Genomic DNA, 13,653 nt, shown 5'->3' on the forward strand with positions numbered 1-13,653 from the left:
AAGCATTCTTGGCACCCATCTTGCGCACAACATAGACATGACGAGATGTTCTTGAAGAATTGTCTCGATGGATCCGTGTGAAATGCCTGTCAGTGTGAGCTGTTCAATAACTTCTGAGAGTAGGATACCACAACTTATATATCACATCAGCTACACCCCAAGGTTCAATGTCATACCATAGGCTGTGAAACCTGGGTATGAAAAATGCTCAAGGCTCAAAACTTATTGACATCCCCTCGTACTATGGTCAATACATGTAACAGAAGTATTGTAAGTCCCCAAGGATATTTGTATTCATTTTATGCGTACTAGTTTTAAATATATTTCTGTGATACTCTAGTGTTTTACTGTACCTCGATGACAGGTGTTTACGTTCTAAATTTATTGACTTTCATATTGATATAAATGGAATTATTCTTGTCACGATAAGGCTGAAATATTGCCGATATGACGCTAAATATTAACTCTCTCACAATTACACAGATACCTCAAATAAAAAGCGCATATTCACCCATTGTAAACACACACAAACAGCCGAAAACATAACACTACTCTTCACGAACCACAACCAACACAAAGTACTGCAGCAAAAGTGCACTGGACACAGACCCCTAAAACTACAAAACCCATTTAATTGTACTAAATAACGTCAAACTGTCAAAACCATAGGCAGTGTTTGTTTAAATCCGGCCGCACACAGTTCAACTTGGGCAAAAGGCCCCCGCGTATTAAGTCCAAAAGCGCTTGTAAAAATCATCATCATCATTATCGCTAAGCAGGTATTATCGTGATATCAACTCACATTGCAAAACATTAAATCTACATGTATTATAGTCATGTATTTTCAATATTTACCTTATTCCTTAAACTAAGTTATTGCAAATTGAGTTCCTACACACATTTCCTCACAGACAAAAATATAGGACATGTCGTATCACTTACACTCGAATTAACTCACCAGAGTATGACTTACTGACTTAGATATTTCTTTGATCTTGATCAACCATGTTCCTCAGAAACAATAATCCTGGTTCTCTCTTGATCACTGTATTGTAGCCATTTGAAGCTTGTAGAAAACTATTCACAACCTCTGGTTGTCACAAGGTAGCCAACAGATCTCAAACTGGTAGTCAAACAGTGAATCAAATGGAAATCTATTGGTTGCAACAAATAGTCAAAATATGCTACACTGTTGACACAGACACAGTTTTCTTTCTTCTCTTGCACAGAGATACCGGGGCTGTCCGAAACTCACTACCGATCAAACAATAGAAAATGAAGTTGGTAGCACTATTAATAATGATCATCAACATGGAAAAGAGTATGGAAAAGACCGAAGTATACAGCAAATTCACTTACTGTAGGAGATATCAAAAGATAGAGAAAAACAACACAAAAAGAACCGTTTGTGACAATAAACATTGCAGTGATTGCAAGGACGAGGCACGTCAGCTGAAATGCACTCCGGGAGTGCCGCCCATTAGGTGAACTACAATGGGTGTCCTGTGCCCCCCCCCCCCCCCCCCCCCCCCCCGTCTTTCCGTTCGTCTTTCATTCCACATCTTGAAACGACCAGGATGATGTTGACGAGTATCGGAAGGAACTTGCAAAATATTTGTTGGAAGTAGACGGAGAAATCTGAAATCCAATTGTGCGGGGACGTTAAGTGCTGCGCTAGTATGTCAGGTACTGAAGCACTGAAGACACGGCACTTGCAATGAGTAACTGATTTTGCACAGAATCCCGCTTACACGTTGTAAAGTTGAAAGGCATTGCCACCGCCACTATGATGACGACCTCCCCCATGTCGACAGTAGGAATACCACTATACATAACTCTGAAATTACTACTGATGAAATAATATCACGTGTTGAAAACCTTAAAAAAATAAAGCCCCTGGAGTTGATTATGTTGTAAATGAATACATCTCTACGATTGATATATTCCTAGATATTTATGTTAAACTTTTTAACATTCTACATGACACTGGTATCTTCCCAGATAAGTGGCTAACTGGTATCATCAAAACAGTTTATAAAAATAGGCGATCCTAAAAACCTTGGAAATTATAGACAAATAACACCATTAAGCTGTTTTGGAAAACTTTTTACATCAGTTTTAAACAGTCGATTAAACAAATTCATCGAATCTATCGAAATTCTTTCCTAAGCCCAGGCTGGTTTCAGAAAAGGATATTCACCAACAGACCATATTTTCAGTTTATTTCATATTTCAGAACTATTTAAATGTCGCAAAAAGAAATTATATTGCGCATTTATCGATTTTCATAAAAGCATCTGATACCGTCTGGAGATCAGGGCTCTGGAAAAAAAAACTTCTGCAAAATGAGATATATGGGAAATGCTTCAAGGTATCAAAATATTAAATCATGCGTCTGTAACGGCGGAAATTATTCTAATTTCCTCTTGTGTAAACAGGGTGTCCGCCAAGGAGAGAACTTGTCCATAGCTTTGTTTTCGTTATTCCTTAATGATCTTGAAGATGCTTTAGCCTCAGACTCATGCTGTGGTTTTAAACAACCGTTTAGGTTCGCTCAATACACTTTTTGCATTGCTGTATGCTGCTGATACAGTCCTTATATCCTCAGACCCTCGTGATTTGCAAAATATGTTAGATTCTTTTCATTACTGTAAAAAATGGAAGCTGCAAGCTGATTAGGAAAGAAGAGATTCGACTGGACTAACGCCAATCTTGTTTTAGTTATGACACTGAAGACTCCTTTTACGTTGTACCTCTTCAGTGAGAGAGTAGTTTAAGATTTTAAAGAGTGAGTTAATATTTTTCGTCAGATCATAGATCAATAAAATTAAAAATTTAGACCCTGTTAATGAAGACCAGTAAAACCAGTTTTGTATCACAGATATGCATTTAAAACTAGCAATTAAATCTGAAACATTTTAACCAGAAATAATAAGAGAAGTTTAATGAGGCTGGCATGTATAGTTTGGAAGATCTGCCCCGGACAATATGACATCCTCTTCATTAATCAAAGTCACAGCCATAAGTCACATTTCCAACCGAAAAAGATCAAATCTGGGTCAAAATCTCCAAAAGGCACATCTAGACATGCTGTAACATACATGCATTTCTTATGCTATATATATATATATATATATATAGTATAAGAAATGCATGTATGTATATATATATGCGATATATATATATATATATATATATATATATATATATATATATATATATATATATATATATGTATGTATGTATGTATGTATGTATGTATGTATGTATGTATGTATATATATATATATATATGTATGTATGTATATGTATATATATATATATAAGAAATGCATGTATGTATATATATATGCGATATATGTATGTATATGTATATATATATATATATATATGTATGTATGTATGTATGTATGTATGTATGTATGTATGTATGTGTGTGTGTGTGTGTATATATATATATGTGTGTGTGTGTGTGTGTGTGTGTGTGTGTGTGTGTGTGTGTGTGTGTGTGTGTGTGTGTGTGTGTGTGTGTGTGTGTGTGTGTGTGTGTGTGTGTGTGTGTGTGTGTGTATATCCAAAGAGAATTGCACTGGAATCCAAAGATATATCCATATTAATGTGGGTATGCAATAAAAACACCAAACTCCCCCCAAATTGCTTTACATGGTCACATTGAAGGAAAGCATGAGCGAAGTCTCCCCGGTCTGTTTCACAAAATGTGCATATATCATCGTTTACTATGTTCATAGCCTTTCATTTTGGGTGTAAACTATGCGATGCAGAAATTAAAAACTGGAATTTCAAAAGTTTTACGTCTTTTGTACAGCGTTTGTACTGAAGAAATATATTTTTCCAATTTGGAGAAGTGAAATTGAAGTTTTCCGCCCATTTTCACACACACTTTGGGTCACGTATTAGCGGCAATGATATTGTTATAAAAATATCTGGAACGCTTTTCAGTCGTAAGCGAGTCAAGTAAACTGTTTCGAATAGTCAAGTTTGATTTCATTATACATGTGTGCTGGTTGTTGCACTATTTCCACTTAGTGGGAAAGCTACGTAACAGTCTTTGATAATCTAAGAAAGTTCCACGGATATTATATAAGCATTTCAGTTCATTAAATGTCATTTGGCCTCTTGTGTTACATATGTCCCTAATACAATGCAACTCTTTGTCATACCAATTTTGTATAAAGAAAGTTTTATCTTTAAACTAATGGTTCATCCAAAGAGGTTGAGATAAGACGTTACCAGGAGAACATAGGGGTTTCTACACTTATTTCGGATATTGATATTCGCTCCCAATGAAGAGATTTCAGATAAGGGAAACTGGCTTTGGTTCTTAATGTTGGGATTTTGGTAACATTTTCTTAAATGAGAAAGTTTCAAAGCTTGAATAAACGAACTGACATCGATCATTCTTAGACCGCCTCAATCACATTTCCTAATCGTATTAGTCCTTAATAACCAAACTTGCCCACTGGCTTCGTCATCTCTTTTCACAACAAGCTTCATGTCAACACATTATATATCAACCCCTTCTGTTGCATAAACTCACATCCTTGTCACATATATATTTCTCTTTGTACATATGTTATGCATCTTTTGCTTGACGGTGTTAGAAACTACACCGAAACGTTGCATCCACTGCAAGAAAGAAGTTGTCCATATAAGTCTTCATCCTCAAATGGCAATGCAATCATTTAAAACTTTCTCAAGAGTATTGATCGGCCTTATGAAGCAACAAATGTGCGATCATCATATTTGGTGCACATAAAATCCCATCAGATATAAGGGGTGGTGGGGTTGCTGTAAAAGCGTTCGTTCGTCGATGAGCAATGGCTTGTACAAGAAGAAATCGGCAAAATGTCAGCTAAATGTAAACTTTTACATACGTAATTCAATCGTTTGAGGACGTTTCGCGTAAGAGGGGTATCAGCGGTGTGATCGCAGGCAGGCGGAGAAGCGGTGAAAACTGCTGGTGCAGTGAGTCTTTTTTGAATGGAAAGTCGCATACATTCAAGAAAGTCAGTCATGTGTGGTTCAAACAGGTAAACTACAAACAGACAAAAGGACAAAAGGGAAGCAGTTTTCGAATACAGCCACATGAAGACTAAACTGGAATACTTCTCACGAGATGACATCTATTGTCAGGAAAATGCAAATTACAGTAAACGGTTCAATATTCGCCCCAGAAAGTACTTCAACAGTCTTACGGACATATTATTCACATTTCCAAAAACACCAAGTAAACGCAGTGGATTCTGAAGGAGTGTTACTACTTCTTATATTCCTAAACATAAACCATCTTTAATCGCAAATATAATTTCATTATTTACTCCCATGTAAATTCAATAGCATATCAGCCAAAATAGTTTTACAAGTTAGAAGATTAAGTGAAATCGGTGTTGACTAAGTAAAACTGGAAAGTTTGCTTCACATGCTTCTTTATGGAAATCTTTCACAAGAACAATCATTCAGTCAAGTCAAGATACATCTGTATTTAAAAGCAACCATCTTCATCATCAAACATAAATGTGAAACTAACTGTGAAAAACAAATCCAAACCAAACTATTAAAACAAAGAGAATCAAAGCAACAGAATATGAAGGGGGTCGGATAACCAGGTCCAACTTCGTTTGGATCTCTTGACGAATTGGATATGTCGTACCATTCTCATGGTAGAACTAATAGCTTGTCGCCCACAGGGAAGATAAGTGGTAGATCACCTGTCCATCCTCCACAGAAATATTATCCTCACCCATTATTCAATAGAACTGTAGAGGAATTAGGACTAATTTAAGCGATTTACAATTACTAGTCCATAAATGTTAAACAGTGAGCGTTCTGCATTCAAGAAACTTAATTATCTGAAACAGACAGATAATTTAACCTAGCTCTTTTTAATAGTATCAGGGCCTAGATTATCGAAGTTGTCCTAGTGTTAAGATACTCGTAAGTTAATGTTACTGCATGGCACTTACGATTATCTTAGCGCTAAGAGAGCTTCCAAATCTAGGCCCGGTATTTTTCTCCTCCTGGTGATAGATCATCTGGTGGCTCATCTATCTTGGTAACACAATATGTTATCCATAGCCCAGTTCCACTAATCTTAAAACAAATCCGAAGGCGTTACAAGTTACAAGTTAATTTTACAGGTTATGCTTCTTATACATGCCGCCGTCATCAGCTGTTCAACTGACTGATCTTCAAGCTATCAATGGTCACCTACCTAAGCCCTGTTTAAGCAAGGGTGAATTCAAAGCCCACAACCCACTCTGGGGTAGCACTAATCCAAACACCAAATCTAAAATACAGGAAGATTTTATTTCAAACAATGATTTTTGATTTGTAATGGCGGTTCAGACACGTATTTACACCACGGGACAGGAAATTATTCAGCTCTTGATTTATGAACTATTTACTCCAATCTATTGAATGAATTCAATGGTCAGTCCACGAGGACCTCGGTGGAAGTGACCATTTCTCAACTCTACTAAAACCAGTGAATCCATCCGATGTCCCTCCAGCATCTCGACTGAAGTTTTATAAAGGCTTACTAGCGTTTATATGTAACTCTCTATGGTGATAAACTCAAACGTGAACTGGTTAATGATATTCCTCATGCCATTAAGTGTTTTTCAGATGAATTTAATTACATAGCTGAGGTGTGTCCCAAAGTCCTACAATTCCTCATGTACAGCAACCATGGTTTAACAATGAAAGCAAACAGGCTCACAAGGCACGGAAGAACGCTGAACATTGTTTTCGTCGCCACCCTATGGTCCACAATTTTAAAATTTTAAACATTAAAAGCACGGAGTACTTTCAAGAAAAATAAACGCTAACCTTAGCTCACTTGTGTATCAAAACTTAATTCGCGCACGTTGATATCAGAGGTGTGGAAATCAAAGGTAAGGGGTCTAAATCCAACATTCACCATGCGAAAGAAGGGAATGAATTATTGACTAATAAATCAGATATTGCAAATAAACTTTGAGCGAAGTTGGTCAAACATACTTCTTGTCTAAGTATGTACCTGAATTCCAACACTATGAAAAAACAGCAATTAAAATTCAGAAATTAATTTTAATTTAGGTAATAGGAAATACTACCACGAAATCTTTTCCATACAAGAGCATCATGCTGCGCTTAACAAGACTCATGCTAAGTCTCTCAGGATCTAGATGTATTCCCTATGAACTGCTGAAGCACTTATCACATATTTTTGATGATATTTGGACATATGGACAATTGCTTTCCTCGGGGCGTGATGCTATTATTGTTCCCATACGAACACCTGGACACGATCACACTGCTCTTTACAATTATAGAATCATTTCACTAACTAGCTGCGTTTGCAAGACATGGACGTACGATAAATAATCGATTTGTTTCGTACATGGAAACCAATAACCTAGTATGCACTCTGGCTGTGTTATCTATCGGATGAACGGCATTGGTTGCCCTGTCGTGGTAATGATTTCATTCTACATCTTCAAACAACTAGGATGACGTTGCAGCCGACAATGATGAATATAGGAAAAAACCGACAAAATATCTGTTGGAAGTAGGCAGAGAATCCTGAAATCCATTTGTATGCGGATGTGTAACGTCCTACTATGAGTGGCACGTTGAAAATGACTGAAAATACTGCACTTGATATGAGCAACTTATTTTGCACAGAATCCGTCATACAGGTTGCAAATCTGAACGGCATTGCCACGGCCACACATCTCACAGCGGCAATCAAGACAGTCAGGTAGGCTTCAAACGTCTGAACCAGTAGTATACACAGAAACACAATTTCTAGGATAAGTTGGAATGTTGTCAACGTAAGGCCAATAAATGCAGGCATCGTGATCCAAATAAAAACAATCGATAACAGTACAATATCCACCACATTGAGGTACTTCAAAAGTCGTAAGGACTTGGATTTCATCTTTGAAAGAACATACATGCTAATCGCGTTTCCATTAATACCTAGTAAACACAGTACGATTTGAGCCCACCATAATACCTCCACAATATACAGAGAATCCATGATGATGTGAATGCTGAACGAACTAATCAGGGCAGTCTATCGTTGTATGTAGACTACTGCTTGACAAGTATTAAATGAGCCAGCGAAGTGAACGCTTTTGTGACAAGCAGGCGGGGCAAGTAATCTGGACGAATACACTTGGTTGCTACAGATAGATTGGCGATTAAGTACGTGCAATACATGCTGACCGTGGCGTGAAATCAATACCGCTACTGTTTAACACGTGTCTCGTAGAGCGATTTAGTTCAGCAAAACACCATCATGACAGGAAACTTTTCAATATTTAGGCGACAGCCTGTTTCCCTCTTGTTTCAAATGAAATGTTCTGGAGGGCGATATATATATGCAAATTGAGGTCAGGTCGTGGCTCGTCTAATACTTGTCAAGCAGTACAGTCTGTAATTTCCCTTGGGAAAATGACTGAAAATGACAGTCCATTATGAAGTGTCTCGTAGTATGTATACTACAGGCTGCTGTTTCCTTTGGGAATATGAATTCATGTTGTGTTGGTTGAAATGTTTTGCAAGGACAAAAGGACGTACAGTACATATTCATTGGCATATTGGGAAACAGTGGTATCGAGGAAATATAACAATCTCTTATCTGATTCGTCTAATGTAATCTTTGTGATGATTTTGCTTTCAAAGAAAACATAAACTAATATCCAAAAGAAATGACACCACGAAAGAAAATTATATAAAAATGAAACGATTAACCAGGTGTCAGATATTATTTCATTTGAGAATTGTTCATATACATATAAAATGTGTTTCAATCAATCAATCAGAGAGGTCATTACAATCATTAGGACACGCCTAGAAAGACGTGAGGTGTCAACCTACAAAATCCATTCAAACACATTTAACGAAGTAAGTATAGAACATATCACAACAGGACATCTCAATGTGTGTGTGTGAGAGTGTGTGTGTGTGTGTGTGTGTGTGTGTGTGTGTGTGTGTGTGTGTGTGTGTGTGTGTGGTGTGTGCTTGGGGGGTGGGGTGAGAGGTGAAGGGGGTGGGAATGAAGAGGTGGGAAGGGGAAGAGAACTGATGCGTTGCCATTCATCTCGGTGACATTGTCATATCCCGAGAACATGCCGTTCATGGCCACCTGAATGCAGATCAAGATAAAATGTTTTCCACGAAGCTGTTATTGGATGATGACTGCCTCCACAGCTGGTAAAATTTCACCTCGATAACACTGTGCATTCAGGTTTCATTGAATAATGAATAACGACGAGCCTCGTTTTCGCTCAGCACCCCAAACCATTAAACCACCGTCTCTGAATGGGCGGACTTGACGGGTGCACTTCTGTGCCAAACATTCACCAACTCTTTGGTACACAACCTGCCGACCATCGTTCCTGAAGATGCAAAATCTGTTCTAGTTGCATAACGTGACATATGCCAAGGTTCACAGCTGCCACCAACGAAGTGGTCTGGTTCACACAGTCTGTTGGTTGGCTGCCTTTTGAAGTGTCATGAATGCTCTGTGGTACGGGCAACGTGGCTGTTATTTGATGCGTATGTTTTTTGACTCATCACGTGTCCCAGTGGTGTTCTAATCGTTAACGTCAGTGTGATGAAGGGATTCCGGAGATGAAGTACCCCTGACGTGGTTTCCCGAGGTCTCCTGCTTTTCGGCCTTTCTCTTGTCCAACCTGTTCGAGGCAGTAGCTTCACGGGGTGTGGTGGGCGAGCTGGTTAAAGCGCCAGGCTAGTGATCCAGAGAGCTGAGGTATCGGGATCGAGCCAACCTGTGACCGGGTGTAAACAAAACCTTTGAGTCAACTTTGTGTGCAGACTCTTTCCGTGATGTCACAACCCTTGTGTAAAGTATACCACGCTGTGCACTTAAAAGAACCCAGGAATCCTTTGGTATATGACCAGATGGTGGCCATATGAATACGTGCAAACACCTAGTTGCGGATACGGCAACTTGAACTTGGACAAAGTACTGTGACTATATGTCTCAGTCCACCCAGCTATGAATGGGTACCTCGTTAGGATGAGAAATCCACTATAACCTCAGTGTGCCTAGAGTCAGCAAGAGTTGTATACCCCCGGGGGAGTTGAGATTGATAAGCGATATGCCGTTGATCCAAAGATCGAGGGGAAAATACCAGTGCCTTGAGCAAGCACTAGCTGCGTGAATATGTGCACTATGCAAATATCCTATAATAATAATCATGCATTAACCAGGGAGAGGTATCCTAACCTGATGATGATGGTTTGCGTTGCCTTGGGAACCGATGACGTGTGTCAGCCAATTCAGCGAGTCTGACCACCCGATTCCAGTGGTTGCCTCTTAAAGCATGCATAGGTTACTGAAGATCAATATCTCAACCCAGAACGTCAGGGGTATAATGTCATAATCATAAACTAGAGCAGGATCAGGTGTAGTTGCTCTTTATTCGTTAAGAATCATCGCACAATCAGGTAAATGTCATATCTACAAATACAGAAACTGCCTATACATACATATATAGCACCTATGCGTCTGTAGATCTTTACCAAGATTCGTTATTCATAATCACTCTTGACAGCAACATGTGTGTGTATCAATCTGTGAGTGTTCGCGCAAGAGGAGACATGACATAATTACCACAGTGTGTCCGCACGCTATTTTAGCCCCTGATGTCATTATGTACCTTTTTGTACAAATGTATTCATTCTTTCATTTGAGGATGGCGCGATAGCCCTGAGGCTCTTGCACGTCACGCGGAAGACCCAGGTTTGATTCCCCACATGGGTGCAGTGTGTGAGGCCCATTTCTGGTGTCCCCCGCCGTGATATTGCTTGAATACTTCTAAAACATTACGACCCATCCACAATGTCCATCCTCTTTTTCAACATTACGTAAATAGCAATATCATAGCATTGAAGTTACTTGGTTCACAGATTCACCTATCTGAGTCATCTTAAAGGAGGCATTATCACTGCTGACATCAACATGTATGTGAACCATTCTCTGAATGAAACATTGCCCGTGTGACACTTTTTTAACTGCTGATGTCATTATGTGCCGTTATTGTACTGGTGTATGTATTTCATAACACCAAGATATTGCATTTATGCTTGATTCATCAGATATTTGGGGGAATACCAACGATGTATTTCAGTGACTAGTTCGTGTGGACATCGTGGCTCTTTGTGGAGAGTATAATCTTTGGCGGAGATAACAAATGAATTCTCGATATTCAAATGAAACCTTCTTGCTCAGAAGGTTTTTAAAATATGTCCGTTTTGGGTGCATATGCTATTTACCCATGATTGTGTTGATTGTGTTGAATACCTCCCACTACTATCGTTCACAAGTTGTTGAATTAAGATTTCAACATTCAATGCCTCAGGATAGCTTCCAAGCTTGAGAGGGTGCTAGATAACCTTAATGTCTCTTTCCCCGTACAGACCCTGTGTAGAGTTGGTCCTCAACATCCAACTGGTGGTCGTAAGAGGAGACTAACTGGGGAAGCCTGCAAGCTGTGGGTTGTGTTCTTCCGTCGGCAGTGGAAGGGAATCTGGTGGTTGCAGATGCTGAGAGAGGCAACAGTGTTACACACCACTTTGACCCTAACATGTTCAGAATGGGATTTGATGTCAAATTGCCAATGCGTTTAAACCCCTATCCACAGAAGACATGGGCTCACAGACCAATCTGGTGATTCTGACCTTCGTTTTGATTGTCACGGGTGAACGATCTTGACATTTGATGTGGTGGACAGCTTCTCTTGTCAGTCTTACTTAGATATAACACCCTTTAACGTCGATCTTACAGCATGGAGATCAGCTGCAGTATAAGATCGTGTCTGTTAACACTCCGTGGTGGGTGGCGAAATAGGATGCAGAACCATAAACCTTTATGACATGACTTTCCAGATCCCTGGTTCAAAACAACCAGTCACCGACAGCGGCAGATCATCTGATGAGACTATGAGGGAACGAAAAATAGGAAGAAAGCCGAAAAATGCTTCTGCCAACACCCTACCATGCATAACTTCAATAAAGTCAAAATGATAAGTGGCGGGGAAAACAAACTAATGGAGGAAATGTGTATCGAAACTATATTTCCAAACTCCAACGTCTAACATGTCGAACATAAGCAAAAGGATTAAGGGTAACGGGTCAAAATCTGGCAATTTTATTGCCACATGTTTCGGCAGACGTATGACCGGCGTTAACAAACACATACGTTGTAATAATAACATTTGAGACACATACACGATGGCAATCACATCAGATATAATGGCAGATTATTTCACCATTTCTATATTGCATATATTCGACGGACCAGTGTATTCGTGAGAACAGTCATGCTGAAGGCCCTTTTCCTGCACTAAATATTGAAAACCGTGTAAGAAGCAAACTAAATCAGGCACAGCAGTAGCAAAATAAAAGTCAAACCAATTTCCACAATTTCCACCCCCAAAAGCCATAAAATAAATATAGAACCTACCAGAAATAATAACAATAAAAAAGAAACATAGGCATCGCCATAGCAAAGCTACAAGCGCACACTGCACAAAATACACACAAGAGTCATCAGAAGACGAGTAATCAGAGATGTTACGGAGATGTGACGCTTGTGATATCAGACCTAGATATCCTTATCTTACAACTGTAGTGTGGGCCATGTGGCATCAATTATGAAATGAACTTGATTGATCTGATCTGTAAAATTACCCCAGTGAATTTCTCTCTAATCTGTCTGTCCGTTTATCAGAGCAGTTACTGAGATATCAAAGCAATAACATGGAATTAGTAACTATGCATTTCTGTATCAGGTACACACCAATATCAAAGTTCAAAGGAAAAAAACAAATGATGGTTTGTTACAGAACTTTTATATTTTGTTGACACAAATTATAACAAAATTCTGCAGAGTCGGTGTGTCTTTCCTATTTACGATTATTTGGTTTTGACTTAGAGAGATTTTGACTCAAATGGACTTGTACGCATTATGTCTAAAAGCGCCTGTAAAATCATCATCATCGTTGCTAAGCAAACATAATAATCGTGATTTTCATGGTGGCAGAAACATATAGAAATAACTCACCAGATTTTCTCTGAACTCGACGCCACGAATCAATCAGCCTCCACCGATGATTATCACTTTCACACACAGCACACAGTAGGATAATCCCTTATTTTTTAATAACTGGTAAATGTCAGCTGGAACCTATAAAAGACTGTCCACAAACAGAGTCTTCTGGTTGTCATCGGGTAGCAAATGTATCTCAAACTGGTAGTCAAACAGTGAATCAAACTGTCAATCAAACTGGTTGAGACAAATACATGTAGTCAAAATGCTACACTGTTGACACAGGCATAGATCTGTTTCTTCTTGTGGAAGTTTTCTTCTTGCATAGAGATAGGAGGGTTGTTCTGAATTCACTTCCGACAAAATAATAAAATATGACGGTGGTAGCACTGTTAGCAATGATGATTAAATTGGCAAAAAGTATAAGATGTGGAGAAATTAGAGTTTCGAGATCTGTCCAAATACAGACAGCAAAAATACCATGGGCACCGTGTGCGAAAATGAACATTGTGGTGATTCCAAGGATGAGACACGTCAGCTGAAATGAACTCCTGCTGTGTGGTCCATTG

The 13,653-nt window shown here is 38.8% G+C and overlaps 1 pseudogene; it reads right to left on the reverse strand.

The window, feature by feature from the left end:
* Positions 1–1,184: 1,184 nt before the first annotated feature.
* On the reverse strand, positions 1,185–8,044 carry LOC137286854 (FMRFamide peptide receptor frpr-18-like; annotated as a pseudogene).
* Between the last annotated feature and the right edge of the window lie 5,609 nt (positions 8,045–13,653).

Source organism: Haliotis asinina, chromosome 6, assembly GCF_037392515.1.
Source record: "Haliotis asinina isolate JCU_RB_2024 chromosome 6, JCU_Hal_asi_v2, whole genome shotgun sequence".
Taxonomy (NCBI): Eukaryota; Metazoa; Mollusca; class Gastropoda; order Lepetellida; family Haliotidae; genus Haliotis; species Haliotis asinina.